At 38.5% G+C, this 14188-nt stretch overlaps 1 protein-coding gene across 1 annotated transcript in view; it reads right to left on the reverse strand.

Moving 5' to 3' along the window:
- Window positions 1-14188, reverse strand: part of FMNL2 (formin like 2) — a 326704-nt gene that overhangs the window by 108507 nt on the left and 204009 nt on the right. The window lies entirely within an intron of this gene.

The raw sequence follows: 14188 nt of genomic DNA on the forward strand, positions 1-14188 counted from the left end.
TCCAAATCAGAAAACCCCAAAATATTGTGGCTAAAGACATAATCACTGAAATAGCATATAATATATATATATATAACACATATATCTCCAGGTGATATTTGAATGTAGATCTGGGCTGAGGCCTGAGACTCTGCATTTCTACCATGTTTCATGCCAGTGCTGAGGATGGAAAGACCACTCTTTGAGAAACTCATGTCCATGTGTATTAGATTTTATAGGCCGTAATATCCGAAGCAAAAGAAGCAGTAGTAAACTGGACAAATCCAAAGGCCCACACTATAAAATGGTTAAGTACTATATACTACAGGCATATCATGATATACTACATTCTGATGAAAAAGAACACACTGTACTACACGGTGCTATTTGGATGGATCTTATAAACCTGTGGGGGCTTCCCAAGTGGCACCAGCGGTAAAGAACTGGCCTGCCAATGCAGGAGACGTAAGAGTTGCAGGTTCAGTCCCTGGCTTGGGAAAATCCCCTGGAGGAGGGCATGGCAACTCACTCCAGTATTCTTGCCTGGTGAATCCCATGGACAGTGGAGCCTGGTGGGCTGTGATCCATAGGATTGCAAAGAATCGGACATGACTGAAGCGACTTAGCACAGCAAAGCACTATAAACCTGATGTTGAGATGAAAAAGAATACATGATTTCTTTAACACGAGGCAAAATTAAATACTAACGGTTAGGGACGCACACATGGGTGGTTTACTCTCGCACACATACACACACACAGCTGAGTGATTTGCATAAAAATAATAGTCAAGGACCAAGATGGGGAAGGGGAACAGAGACTGATTCTGAGAGGCTGGCAATGTTCTTTTTGACCTACCACTAGTTACACTGTGCTGATTTTATCTTACTTATTATGCTATTCTTAAATTTCACAACTTTTCCTGTATACAAGCTGTTTTTGACACACAGAAAAAGGTTATACAAATCACCTCCAAAAGGGAAAAAACAAAGATTCATCATGAAATCAGGACAATTCTTATCAAGTTTTTTTCTACACACCACTCAAAAGATGTTTTCCTAGGAATTATTTTTAGCTTGATTATTGTTTACACCAAAATGGAATTCAATGTTTCACAACGCTGACAATTGGCCAGCATGATAAGTGTTTGTTTATCCCATATAAATTTGTATTTCTTCAACACAGGGAACCACAACATTCTTCTTGGTCCACTCAAGGCTTCTGTGCTTACAGATTTAGAAATACTAAATTTCTATTGCTAAATCTTATTATTATCAAAAGATCATTGTACTAGTGAAAAAATCTATTTTATTTTTTAATATTACTTTAAAATAAAAGAAAGTGGCTTATAGTGAGACACCTATCAATACTTCCCCTTTACTTAAAAATGATCACAGCAAGTTTCATAGTCTACAAACTTGTTCTACACAGAACTATTTAAAAGAAAAAGATCAGCTTATTATTTCTAATTATCCCCCTGAATTTTCAATCCCACAAGCAACTTCTAAATAATGATTCACACATATCTGACATCCTGGATGCCACTGTGTCTATGTATCAAGTCCTAATTTTTTTTTAAACACTACCCACTAAGGAATCAGTTAGGATCCAACTGTCACGGGATTTTAGCAATAGTCCAGCTGAGGGCTAAAATAATAAACAAAAAGCATCCCATTCCCAAAATGAACTGATAAGTGACCTAGAAACCAGTTATTATTTCCAACCTTGTGTATGACAGCAGCTGATGCCAGGGATACACCTGGATATAAATGAAACAATGCTTTTTAATAATACAATCCAATTACCCAAATTTTTAGACATCCCATGACCAGCAACAACTCATACTGTATTCTATTCTACTATAGCCAATACTACCTCCCTCTCTCTATATAGTTCCTAACACGTGAAACTCAGTGAATTTTAACTCTGGCTATTGTAGCATTTGCTTGAGGACCTAAAATTTCAAATCTGTGGACAGTTACTGAGAGATTTCTAATGTTTCTTCTTGTAGACAATGTCTTCACACCATATGAGCTATATTTATTCTTTTAAAATAATTTGGCTGACTAGCATATATAATATATTGACATTCACTCAGTTAGTAAAATCCCACTTTCTCTCTTAGGGTAGTTTCCTGTTTCTTACTTAAGACTGTGGTCTTGTCAGCAGTCTATTTGGCTTTTGCAAATAGACACATTTGCTGGTCCTGTTGACTTGATTGGTTTCCTTATAATTAAGCCTTTGAAATTAGGAACAGGGTCTAAATTTCACAAACATTTTTTCAAATGTGCTTAGGATTTGCTATTGTGTTTTAGGCATTTTTCCTTCACTTGTCTGAGTAACTCACTAATATTATTTCTAAGAAACATAAAATGAAGAAAATCGATGCTTTAAAACAGAATCAGGAGACTTCCCTGGTGGCGCAGTGGTTGAGACTGCGTGCTTCCAATGCAGTGGGGGAACTAAGATCCCACCTGCTTATGCCACCAAGAAAGAAATAAACAAAAAGATGATGATTGTAGATAAGTTTCAAAATGTCATTAAAATTTTTAAAAATTAAAAATAAAACACAGTGGGTCTACATCATGGTGACTTTTCAAAAAACTGCGACTCTGCCTACCTTCAGGATTCAAGTGAAGTTTATATAGAGGAAAAATACAAAGCCCAGCTATTTTCCTACAAGTTGGAGTTGTTTGTCTAACCTCAAAAGGAGCTACCGTTTGAGTTATAAATCCAGCACCCGGTGCACCAGGCCTTTTCTGTCTGTCTGTCTTCAACATGGCCATTTGGACAACAGAAACATTTGGGGGAATACATTGGAGAATTTCAGTACCATGCCAAAACATATTTATTTTGAAGAACTTTGGGTGGATTACTGGCACCATGCTCATTTAAATGAATTTTTTTTTTCTCTGAGTACTAGAATTTTAGATTTTGCATTGAAACTCAAAGTTGGTATGACTGCAGTTTTCCATCATCCTCACTTCTGAGACTCCTTCATATTCCACATGTTATTTTCAATAACTAGTTACCTGCTTGTTCAACATCATTGATAAACATAGCTTAATTAGATTAAGCCCCTAACTTATAGAAATATTATACATTATATAGAAATTACATTATATAGAAATATTGTTCTTAGGGATAAAAATTTGGTGATTCGTCAATAGGAATGAATAAGCCATCTCAAAGGGCTTTAAAAATACAAATTCCTTTCAAAATATCTAATCAAGCAGCATCACTACCACTCTGACCTCCTGCCATTTATTTCCTTGCGTGACTGAACTTTATTCATGAGATATTTCTAGATGGGAAATAACAATGGCTCTGAGGGTTTTAATTATTCTCCATAAACACTCAAAGAACCGAGCCCAAATCCATTTCTTACTATTCAGGACATTATTGCTAACAAACTGCACTGAAAGAACCATGGAAGGAAAAAGAGGGCAGAAATGACCTTAGAATGTTCATGATGCATCTGAGCCTTTCACAAATATTTTATTGTAATAAATTAGAGTGTTAGGAATTCAATTTCTCTGGTAACAACCAGAAAATGTCTTCCCAATGCTAAAAGCAACTTCATTTATACAAGTCCAGGAGCACAATTACCCTTTCCTTTGGAGCAGCACTTTCTGTTTCTCAAAGATAATCAACTTATCTTTCGACAACACTTTACAGTTTACCATATTCTTTAGACCTCTTAACTTCTCAAGCCTCCCTACTTGCCAAGTAGGTATTAAGTCCATTTTACAGATGAGGAAACCAAAGCTCAGAGAGTAAATGATTTGCCTTAAATCACACACACCCACACACCCAGGTCAAGGATTCAAACTCAGGTTTTCTGACTCTGGTCCTTGTTCCTTTCACTACACTGTAATAAGTGTGCCCATCTTGCTTTTGATAGAAAGAAGAAAGAAAGAAAGTGCTCAATCGTCTCCAACTCTTTGAGACCCCATGGATAGTAGCCTGAACCAGGCTCCTCTGTCCATGGGATTTTCCAGGCAAAGGTACTGGGGTGGGTTGCCATTTCCTTCTCCAGAAAATGCTTTTGATAGAATAAGTTTTTAAAAGACAAAAAACATGCTCTACTTTGAGTTCTAATATATAGATAAATACTTGGCACCCAGTCCTTAATAATGTTCAACGAATTAAGCTTCTTTTAGATGCCATATACAAATCACTTCTCGCTTAAATTACGGGTTTTGAAGTTTAAAAGTACACAAAGAGACTGAGCGCACTCCGTATGGGGCACACACCCCGCAGGTTCTGTGCCAAATATGTCAGCCACACTCGGGTCATAGCTAAAGGACTTCTGCAGATAAGCTTGGGCGTTGCCTCTCACGGCTCTGACACCGCCAAGTGACTTCCATAATTACACACTTCTCAGTAACTCAATCCACTATGGCCTACGCCAGTGTCCCCTCTCCCCACTGGCCACCAGCAAAGTCGCTGACTACACACAGGCCAGCCCTGCAGATAAGGAAGAAAAGAGCATTGACTGGATTCCACTAATGACCATGGTTTAAGTCTACAGCAACCCAAATTAGAAAACCAGGTCATTCGTGTAATGACCTATAAGGGAAAAGGATCTTAAAAAGAGTGGGTATGTGTATATAACTGATTCACTTGGCTCTACAGCAGAAACTAACACAGCCCTGGAAACCAGCTATACCCCAGTAAGGGCTTCCCTGGTGGCTCAGCAGTAAAGAATGCACCTGCCAACACAGGAGACGCAGGCTTGACCCCTGGGTCAGGAAGATGCCCTGGAGGAGGACATGGCAACCCACTCCAGTATCCTTGCTGGGATAATCCCATGGACAGAGGAGCCTGGTGGACTACACGGGGTCGCAAAGATTCAGACATGACTGAGTGACTGAGTGTGCATACTCCAATTAGAAAAAAAAAAAGAAAGAAATTCAGGTCATTCTTTAAGGAACTTAAATGAAGGGGCTATGAGAGAGAAGTGCTAGATTCATTAGCTAAGTCACGGTGCATGGAACTCATCTGCTATGCTACAACATGGCCTTCTCTATTAGACACAGACAGGTAGCCTTGGATTCTTTCTAACCAGCTGAACTGTTTCTCCAGGGCCTCCCTCCATGCTGCCCTCTCCCCACCTAAATCTAGTAAAGTTTGTCATTGAAAACCTTTCTACATAAAGGTTTGGAATCGGACATTCCACTCACCTAGTATATTTATGATCCCTTGCATCCTCTCCATCCATGTGTATAATTATATGAGAAATTACTTAATTGAGGTTAATCTGGCATTGGCTGGGCTTACAACAAGCATGTTATAAGCATTTCTGCTCCATAAATTCTATTTGGATAAGCAACTCCAAAATCAAACAGAATTTCATTCAATTTTATCTTATACCTTCATATTCTCAGGTTTATGGAAAGAAACTACAGTGAGTCTCTAGAAAATGAATGGCTCATGGGGAATACACTTCGTGTTGAGTTTTCTCCCTGTTTGGGACAGTCACAGGTCACTTGCTCTATTACAGTAGTGGATTAAGCAAAGCTATACAAACTGCTTAAACACCCTTAGAGACAAATTAGACATCACCATCATTATGCCATTATTAATGTTTCATTATTCTGCTCCTATAATAAATTTAGATGGTGAAAATTCAAAGGGCTTTTTTTTTTTTTTTGCTTTTGGGCACATCATAAGCTCTCCAAGCTTGAATTATTTTTCTTCCTAGCTGAAAGTATTTGGGCTTCCCTTCCCAAGGCTGAGTAAGCCAACTGTTGTCTCTAAATGAGGTCTAATTACAATCAGCATCACTACTGTCAGTGAGTAGTCATTTGTAGGACTTGACTTGGTGCTCAACGCTCTTCAGAGTTACACTGACAGGAATAACCTATGGCCTCAAAGGGTTTCCCTCTAAACTGGAGAACGCTGACATGAGTAGGTGAGGAGAAAACTCAGAAATAAAATGTTGCATGAATCTTGGACATAGACAGAAGTGATTTACATGATATAGCAGAGACCAAGAACTGGTGCGTGGGTGCGGGGAGCAGGTGCCAAGACCAGAACCCAGGTTTCTAAGCAGAGGGACTAAGGTAAGCCATAACATCTCAGCCCTCACAAGGGTAACAACTTACACACACAGGAAAAAAGCTCACACAAACAGACCGAGATTCCCTTAAGAAGCTGAGAGTATCAAAGTCCCCGAGGGAATGTACATACCTTATTTCCCCAAAAAGGGAAAGAAAAATTCTGAAACTTCAGAAAGGCTGCCAGATGACTACCCCAACTACAGAAAGTGTGTGCGTGAAAGAGGAGGACAGTTAAGAGAAAACAAAGAAAAAGTTTTAAGACTCTACCTACTTATAACAATAGACGGCCAAGAAAGCACTTTCACGTGGAATTCTGATTTTTTCTAACGACTACCAGAGGCAGCTAGTGCCAGCTGTGCTACTATTTAGAAGGATCCCTGTGGTTATTACTGGATGAAAACATTTTACTAGAGAAGTCCCGGCCTCTGAACATCTTAAATCTTGCCATCACATTTAGGTCTCCTTTTTCCAGGCACTAACATTAAATATGCCAAAGTGAAAAAATAAAAAAAAAATAATGAAAATTTTTGTGGTCATTTCATTCTTCCATTCATCCAGAAAACATTATGCAAGACACCGTTCAAAAAGCACAAAATGAAACAAATTGGATTCTAAAGCGTTAAATCTCATCTGAGATACAACAGACACTTCTGTAATACAAAGTAGAATATGATCAGAGCCATATGTGATCCTCTGGAAGTTCAAAGAAAGGTAAGGCTCTTTCCAACCGAGACGATCAAAGGAACTTCCCTGAAGAAACTGGCTTTTGAATTGCGTTTTGAAGGACACACAGCATATAGATATCCTGGGACAGTGTGAGAGGCAGGAAACAGAAATTTCCAGATGGGGAAACATGAAAATAAAGGCAGAGAAGCACAGGGCGTGTGCTAGCAACTTCAAGGGCTTTAGTTAGGTTCCAGTAATGCAGTTTACGAAAGGCAGTGGCATAAAGGAGCTAAACAGTGAGTTGGAAAAGACAAAGGCAGATGTCAAATAATAAGCAAATGTGTGCATATAGAATGGACAACAGGCAGCCTACAAGGAGTTCTAAATAGTGGAAGAACCTACAGTTAATACCGTATAACTCCCCTTTCTCTATTCCCGACTTTAAAAGTTGGCCATTTCTGCCCTTAGACTAGACTTGACTAATCAGCATGTCAGATTCATTCCACAGCCATAGTTTCTTGGAGAGCTGTGAAGCATTCTTCAGCTCTGCATATGAAATCATTTTCCTAGTCTGAGAGGAGAGGACAACCTTCCAAGTGTTCCATTACAGCTCTCAGACTGAAAATAACTTTTGATGAGACTTTTCCAAATGATTTCCTTTATTTAGACTAGGAAAAGTCTCTTCTAGTTCAACAGGTCTTTCCTAATCAAAACATCCTATAATTCATTCCCTAATATGTAATATTGATTTGGTTTCTTTAAGCCTATTTATAGTTCATCATTTCCTCCTATTTAAAGTGTTTGAATTGAATTTGTAAGAAAGGAGGCCATACTAATAAAGCTTATTATCTTCTGCTGTCCTAAGCAAAGACTACACCATGACTGTGCTTGCCACGTAGCAGTATTCAGTAAGGGCAGATGTCACTGTTATTGTTATTGAAGATCTAAGAATGGGCAGAGCGATGGAAGTCTGCATTTATACTGGAAAACTTTCAAGATAATCTTCAAATCCTTTGCTCTGTCCCTTCAAGAGCCACAGCTTTCCTTTCCTCTAGACTGGTATTTCTTAAAACATACACAACCAAAGACCTGCATCTGAAGAGGTTGAAGATGCTTGTTAAATTGCAAAAATTCTCCTGACCCAATCCCAGTACTAAGGAACTTGTAGTTTCTTAAATTCTCCAAGTAGGCTTTCTGCCACTAAAGTTCATTAATCATAGCTTTAGATTATACTTCCAACTTGGATAGCTGAATCCTTCTCTTTATTCACTCTATAAAGGGAATGTGCATATCCTTGGTAACCAAAGACTTAGGAATATTTTCAGTTAGGTTCAAAGACACAGACTTACATTATAAAAACTACAGGTACAGTCCATGCTTTCATGAAAAATTTGCAGTATCCCTGGGGATACTCTTCCTATAAAAACACAAGTGGTATAAACACACCTTATTGTTTCCTCATCTGAAAAATGGAAATATGAAACCCTTTTCCTCCATTATCACATATTCCTAAAACCTTTAAGTCTTTATTGAATTTGTTACAATATGGCTTCTGCTTTATGTTTTTTGGCTGCGAGGCATGTGAGGTCTTAGCTCTCTGACCAGGGATCAAACACGCACCACCTGCATTGGAAGGCAAAATCTTAACCACTGGGCCATCAGTGAAGTCCCCCAAAACCCTACTTAATGATGCCTTCCAAACAAGAATAACACACTGCAGATATTTTAGAGTCTCCTGAGCTAACCATGTATCATACAAATATAAAAGACATAGGAGAGAAACAATAAATAATAGTTCTGATCCTGACCAGGGCAGGGGGAAAAAAAGAGAGTAAGTCTTAGATTTTTTATAGAAAAAAATGTGTATCTCAAGATTCAGACAGAGCAATAATATTTTTCAATCATTCAAGAATGTGAAAGCATTGGAAGCTCTTGTTTTAAGAATTGCTTTTCTGCTTCTCTGGTGACTCAGACAGTTAAGAGTCCATTTGCAATGCAGGAGACCCAGGTTCAATCCCTGGGTTGGAAAGACCCCCTGGAGAAGATGATAGCTACCCACTCCGGTATTCTTGCCTGGAGAATTCCATAGAACAGAGGAGCCTGGCAGGCTGCAGTCCATGGGGTCGCAAAGAGCTGGACATGACTGAGTAATACTTTCATTTTGGGCTTCCCTGGTGGCTCAGATGGTAAAGAATCTGTTTGCAGTGCAGGAGACACACGGGTTTGATCCCTGAGTGGGGAAGATCCCCTTGGGAAAGGAATGGCAACCCAATCCAGCATTCTTACCTGAAGAATTCCACGGACAGAGGAACTCAGTGCGCTAGTCCATGCGGTTGCAAAGGGTCGGACACAACTGAGCAACTAACACTTTCACACTTTCTGGACTGTAAGTTATACCATCTGGATTCTCTGAAACTTCATTTGCCCCAATTCAAATAGTGTGCAAATACATGGGTAAAATTCATAGAATTTCAGTAGGTGCTTGGTGAACTAAAGGGCGTAATTCATATAAGTAAACCTTCAAATTAGACAGCATGGGAAGAGATGGAGATGGAAGCTGCCAATAATATCAACAAGTGACTAGTACCACACAGAAAACATCCTTATGAACAGAACATAAGGATGAAAATCCAGGAAAAGTTATCAGATCTTAATCATTTCCATACCAATTTCTTTCATTTACTCAGCATAGATGTAAACATAAGAATCAAGCAGATGTCACTGAGATGGTGGTCTACTGTAGAACTTGGTTTTGATAAATGTATTGCTATAGAGAGCACTAACCACCCTTCTGCAAAAGGGGACCAATGAAGTGGCGAAAGGCTGTTCAGAAACAATATCTCTCTGAAAATAAACCACTGGAAATTTTCATTTTTAAAATGTATCACTTGGACTTTCCTGATGGTCTAGTGGTTAGGAATCTGCCTGCCAATGCAGGGGACATAGGTTCAATCCCTGTTCCAGGAAGATTTCACTTGCCATGGGGCAACTAAGCATGTGCACCCCAACGACTGAGCCGCCGTGTTGCAACTCCTGAAGTCCACACCTAGAGCCTGTGCTCGGCAACAAGAGAAGCCACCCCAGTGAGGGGCCCACACACCAAAACAGAGAGTAGCCCCTGGCTAACCGCAACTAGAGAAAGCCCACACGCTGCAACAAAGACCCGGCACAGCCACAAATAAATAACAGTATTGGTAAGATATTAGTGCTGAAACTGATCTCTGGAGTCATTGCAACCTCAATTAAAAGACTTCAGGATTTTTCTTAGAAACTGACAAGGTGATTCTAAAATTTATATAAAAATGCAAAAAAAAAAAAATAGAATAGCCAAAATAATTTTTACAAAAGAACAAAGTTGAAGAATTCATACTACCTGGTTTCAGGACAGTAATCAAGAGTGTTGAATGGAAAAAGGATAGAAATAAAGATCAGGGAAACAAAGAAAACAAAAATAGGCCCACACATATATAGCCAATTCGTTTTTCAAAGATAATAAGATGGTTCATATAAAAACTACAAGTCTATTTAACAAATGGCTGAAATAACTGTATATACATATGGGGAAAAAGCAGTGAATCTCCAGCCTTACTTCATTCCATGCATAAAAATTAACTCAAAATAGATCATAGACTAAACACAAAGATCAAAACCATATATTTTCTAGAAGAAAACATAGGAGATAGTCTTTGTCTGACTTAAGTGTGCAGGTTTCTTAGGCTATAAAAATGAACCACTTAAAAAATAAAAGATAAACTCAATTCTGATTACCAGAAAAACTTTAATTCTCTGAAAGATATTTATGAATATGAAAATGCAAAGCACAAACTAGGAGAAAATATTTGTAAAATATATGTGACAGACTTGTATCCAGAATATATTTTTTAAAAACTCTACACAAAGTTGGAAGTAGGACCTGATACTTCGGGATTATTTGACATCAGCTCCAACTTAATGCTACCAATTTGTTTACTCTGTCATTTGAAGTTGGATGTTTTGATTTTCTAATAAAATACAAATATATCAACAATAAAAACTTCAACAGTAAGACAACCTAATTTTTAAAAATAGGCAAGAGATTTGAACAGATCCTTCAACAAAGGTAGTACACAAACGGCAAATAAGCACATATAAAGATATTCATCGTTAGGGAAAGGAAAAGTAAAACCACAGTTCCAGATACCACTGTGCTGAGCTGTGCTTATTCCCTCAGTCATGTTCAACTCTGCAACACCATGGACTGTAGCCCGCCAGGCTCCTCTGTCCATGGGAATTTTCCAGGCAAGAATACTGGAGTGGGTTGCCATGCCCTCCTCCAGGGGGATCTTCCCGACCCAGGGATCAAATCCAGGTCTCCTGCACTACAGGTGGATTCTTTACCAGCTGAGCCACCAGGGAGATAACACTATATATCCATAAAAATGGCTAGAATAATAAAAAACAATACCCAAGGGGTTGTGAGGATCTGGAGTAACTGGGACTCTATGACACGGCTGGTGGGAATTGCAAAATGGTCCAGCCTCTTTGGAAAGCACAACTGGTAAAGTTGGTTGTATATAAATTATACCTCAGTGAAGATGATTAAAAAACAGCAGCTCAAAGTAATTTATTTAATAATTTATTTACTTTGTTACTGAGCATACCTCTTTCTAAAAGCTATTCTTGGTATGTTGTTGGCCTCACTTGCCATAATTAAAAAGAAATCCACAAGCTAAATAGTCAACTTTGCCAATTAACACATTTGTAATAAATAATTCACTCCAAGGGGATCATACAGATCTCTTAGATTTACAATTTTCAAAATATTTCCATAAGTCATTCATAATTCTACTTAAAGAAATAAAAATTCTGGGAATTGTGTCACAGCTGTCTCCATCAAGGTTCGAATGTACCTGCATTCCTCAAATTATTACTTTATCTTCACTGACATTTCATGAGATTTGCTTTATCCACCATCCTTATTCAATCTGCCGTAGTTTGCGGCAACCCAACACACATCCCTATTTCCTAGACATATGTTCACCTTTTAAAACATAAAAACAAAACTAACATGTGCTACCAACCTGAAAACCTAAATCTTAAAACTAAGCTCCAGTTGGGTCTTTTATGATTTCTTTAGATATTCCACAATTTCCTATTTAACATAATAAACACACACATACCCACTTCTTTCTAATAAGCCCTTCTTTTAATCTTCAGATCACAAGGTTCAAATAGTTTCAATCTGTGATCCACATGGTCAAAATTAGTCATTAAATCAGGCTCTGAGGCAGTGCCTGACAAGGATGGGCTAAAAAGGGACGTGGAACCGGCTCCTTTGAAATTGGTCATCGTTGAAAACATTTGCTAGCTGTGACAGAGATATATTAATACAATAATGCATCTATTATGGGTGTTTATTTCATAGGACCTTAGATGGACTTGGAACATTCTATGTGAAACTATGAGCCCATACATCAACAGCCTAGTCAAGCTGTTGGATCAAAGTTTTTGTGAAGAGGTAACAAATCTCAGCACAATGATGGTATTTCTAGTACCTGAAGATGCTGCAAAACCATGGTCTGGTCCATAGCTAACATCCATCATGTTGATACAGATTATACACAGTCTTTTCTCCTACATACAGCTGTATGCATAAACCCAAACCACATTTCTAATTCACTTTCCTTCTATCTCTTTGCACCCACAACATCTACAGTCTAACTGGAAATCAAAACCAGTTCCTTATACCTATGGCTGATTCATGTTGAGGTTTGACAGAAAACAAAGTTCTGTAAAGCAATTATCCTTCAATTAAAAAATAGATAAATTTATTTTTAAAAAACAATTCCTATTTTTGCTATTTAAGTGAAACTAAAATACTGTTTTACTACTATGGCAGGGATAAAGACAACAGATACCTGAATTTCCTCAGTGACTTCAGAAAATAACTACTTTTAAAACATGTAATTTAAAGTTCATCAAGATCTACAGTGAATGCTACAGATAAGTAGGAGAGAATATGGGACGGAAAGCTCTGTTTTAAATTTAGTCCTGGGACTTCCCTAGTGGTCCACTGGTTAAGAATCTACCTTACAACACAGCGGACGTGGGTTTGATCATTGGTCTGAGAACTAAGATCCCACATGCTGCAGAGTAACTGAGCCCAGGTGCAGCAACCAAGACCCAATGCAGCCTAAAGAAATAAATGTAAAAGAAATAAATTAAGCCTTTTCATTGGGCTTGTATGTACTTAGTCGCATCCAGTTCTTGCAACCCCATGGACTGCAAGGCTCCTCTGTCCACAGAATTTTCTGGGCAAGAATACTGGAGTGGGTTGCCATTTCCTCCTCCAGGGGATCTTTCCAACCCAGGGGTTGAAGGAGAGTCTCCTGCATTGCAGGCAGATTCTTTAACTGCTAAGCCATTGGAGAAACAATCTTTTCATTATTTATGTTTAAGGTGATGTCTTATTCTTTCCTTAAGCTCTTCTTTTGAAAGATTCAGCACTGTGTTTTCTGAACCACTAATGTCACAGCACCCAGCGCATCACTCCTCACAGTGTGTACTCAATAAATCACTTAACTGATGGATGGACTGATGAAAAGAGCCACAATCACAAGGTGGTGATCCAGGTCATCCACTGGCAGTTTTTTCAAAAAACTTTTCCAAACCATTATGGTGCTTCTCAGAACATAAAAAAATTTTCAGTATTTTTTTATTATCAGCTCAACCACTTGCTGGACTTCCCAAAAGTCATTTGACTTGTCTTTTTCATGAAAATTAAACAAAAACAACCTTCCACAGCAAAGGTGATGAGCTAGATATCCAAGGCTTAAAATAATATAAAGTAGTATTCGTACTACCTGGTTGAAATTCTTGGCTAATACACCTTAGTAAATAAATTACTTCCTAAAAGATAGTATCTGAAGTCAAGCTCAGTGTAGCTCATATACATTAAATTGACTCTCTGAGTCTTCCTTTCCTGTAATAGTATCCCCAAGTTTACAAAAGGTGCTCAAACAATAAAGCTTTCTTCAAACAGCATAACCAAGTTGTCTGAGTCAGCTCAGGCAATTCAGTTGTTTTAAGGTGCAGGAAGTGGGGGGGGGGGGCGAGTTAGGGGGGCTTGTAATTCCATTTGTATTCACAGGCAGGAAGGCAGGCAATGTGATGTTCATGTTCATTTTGGCAATAGATAAACTCTTCACATCAGATTGAGCCCCAGGCCTCTTGCTCTGGCTGCTCATGCCGAATAGCACTTCTAAGAAAGCATTCACATCAAGCTGCCAAAAAGGATTCCTTTAAAAAGAAATAATCTCCCCTCCTCGTTTAGCTGACCTTCTCCCCGTTTTCTGTGCCTCTCTCGATCCCTGTGGGATAGGCCAGCGTCTCTTCTCACTATAAAAATTGTGTGACAAAGGGCACCTCAGGATGAGGGAAGATGTAAACTGGTTTCTGAGTTCAGGCTTAATTTTCCATGACTCCAGAGATATTAAACAT

Source organism: Capricornis sumatraensis, chromosome 3 (assembly GCF_032405125.1).
Source record: "Capricornis sumatraensis isolate serow.1 chromosome 3, serow.2, whole genome shotgun sequence".
NCBI classification, from domain to species: domain Eukaryota; kingdom Metazoa; phylum Chordata; class Mammalia; order Artiodactyla; family Bovidae; genus Capricornis; species Capricornis sumatraensis.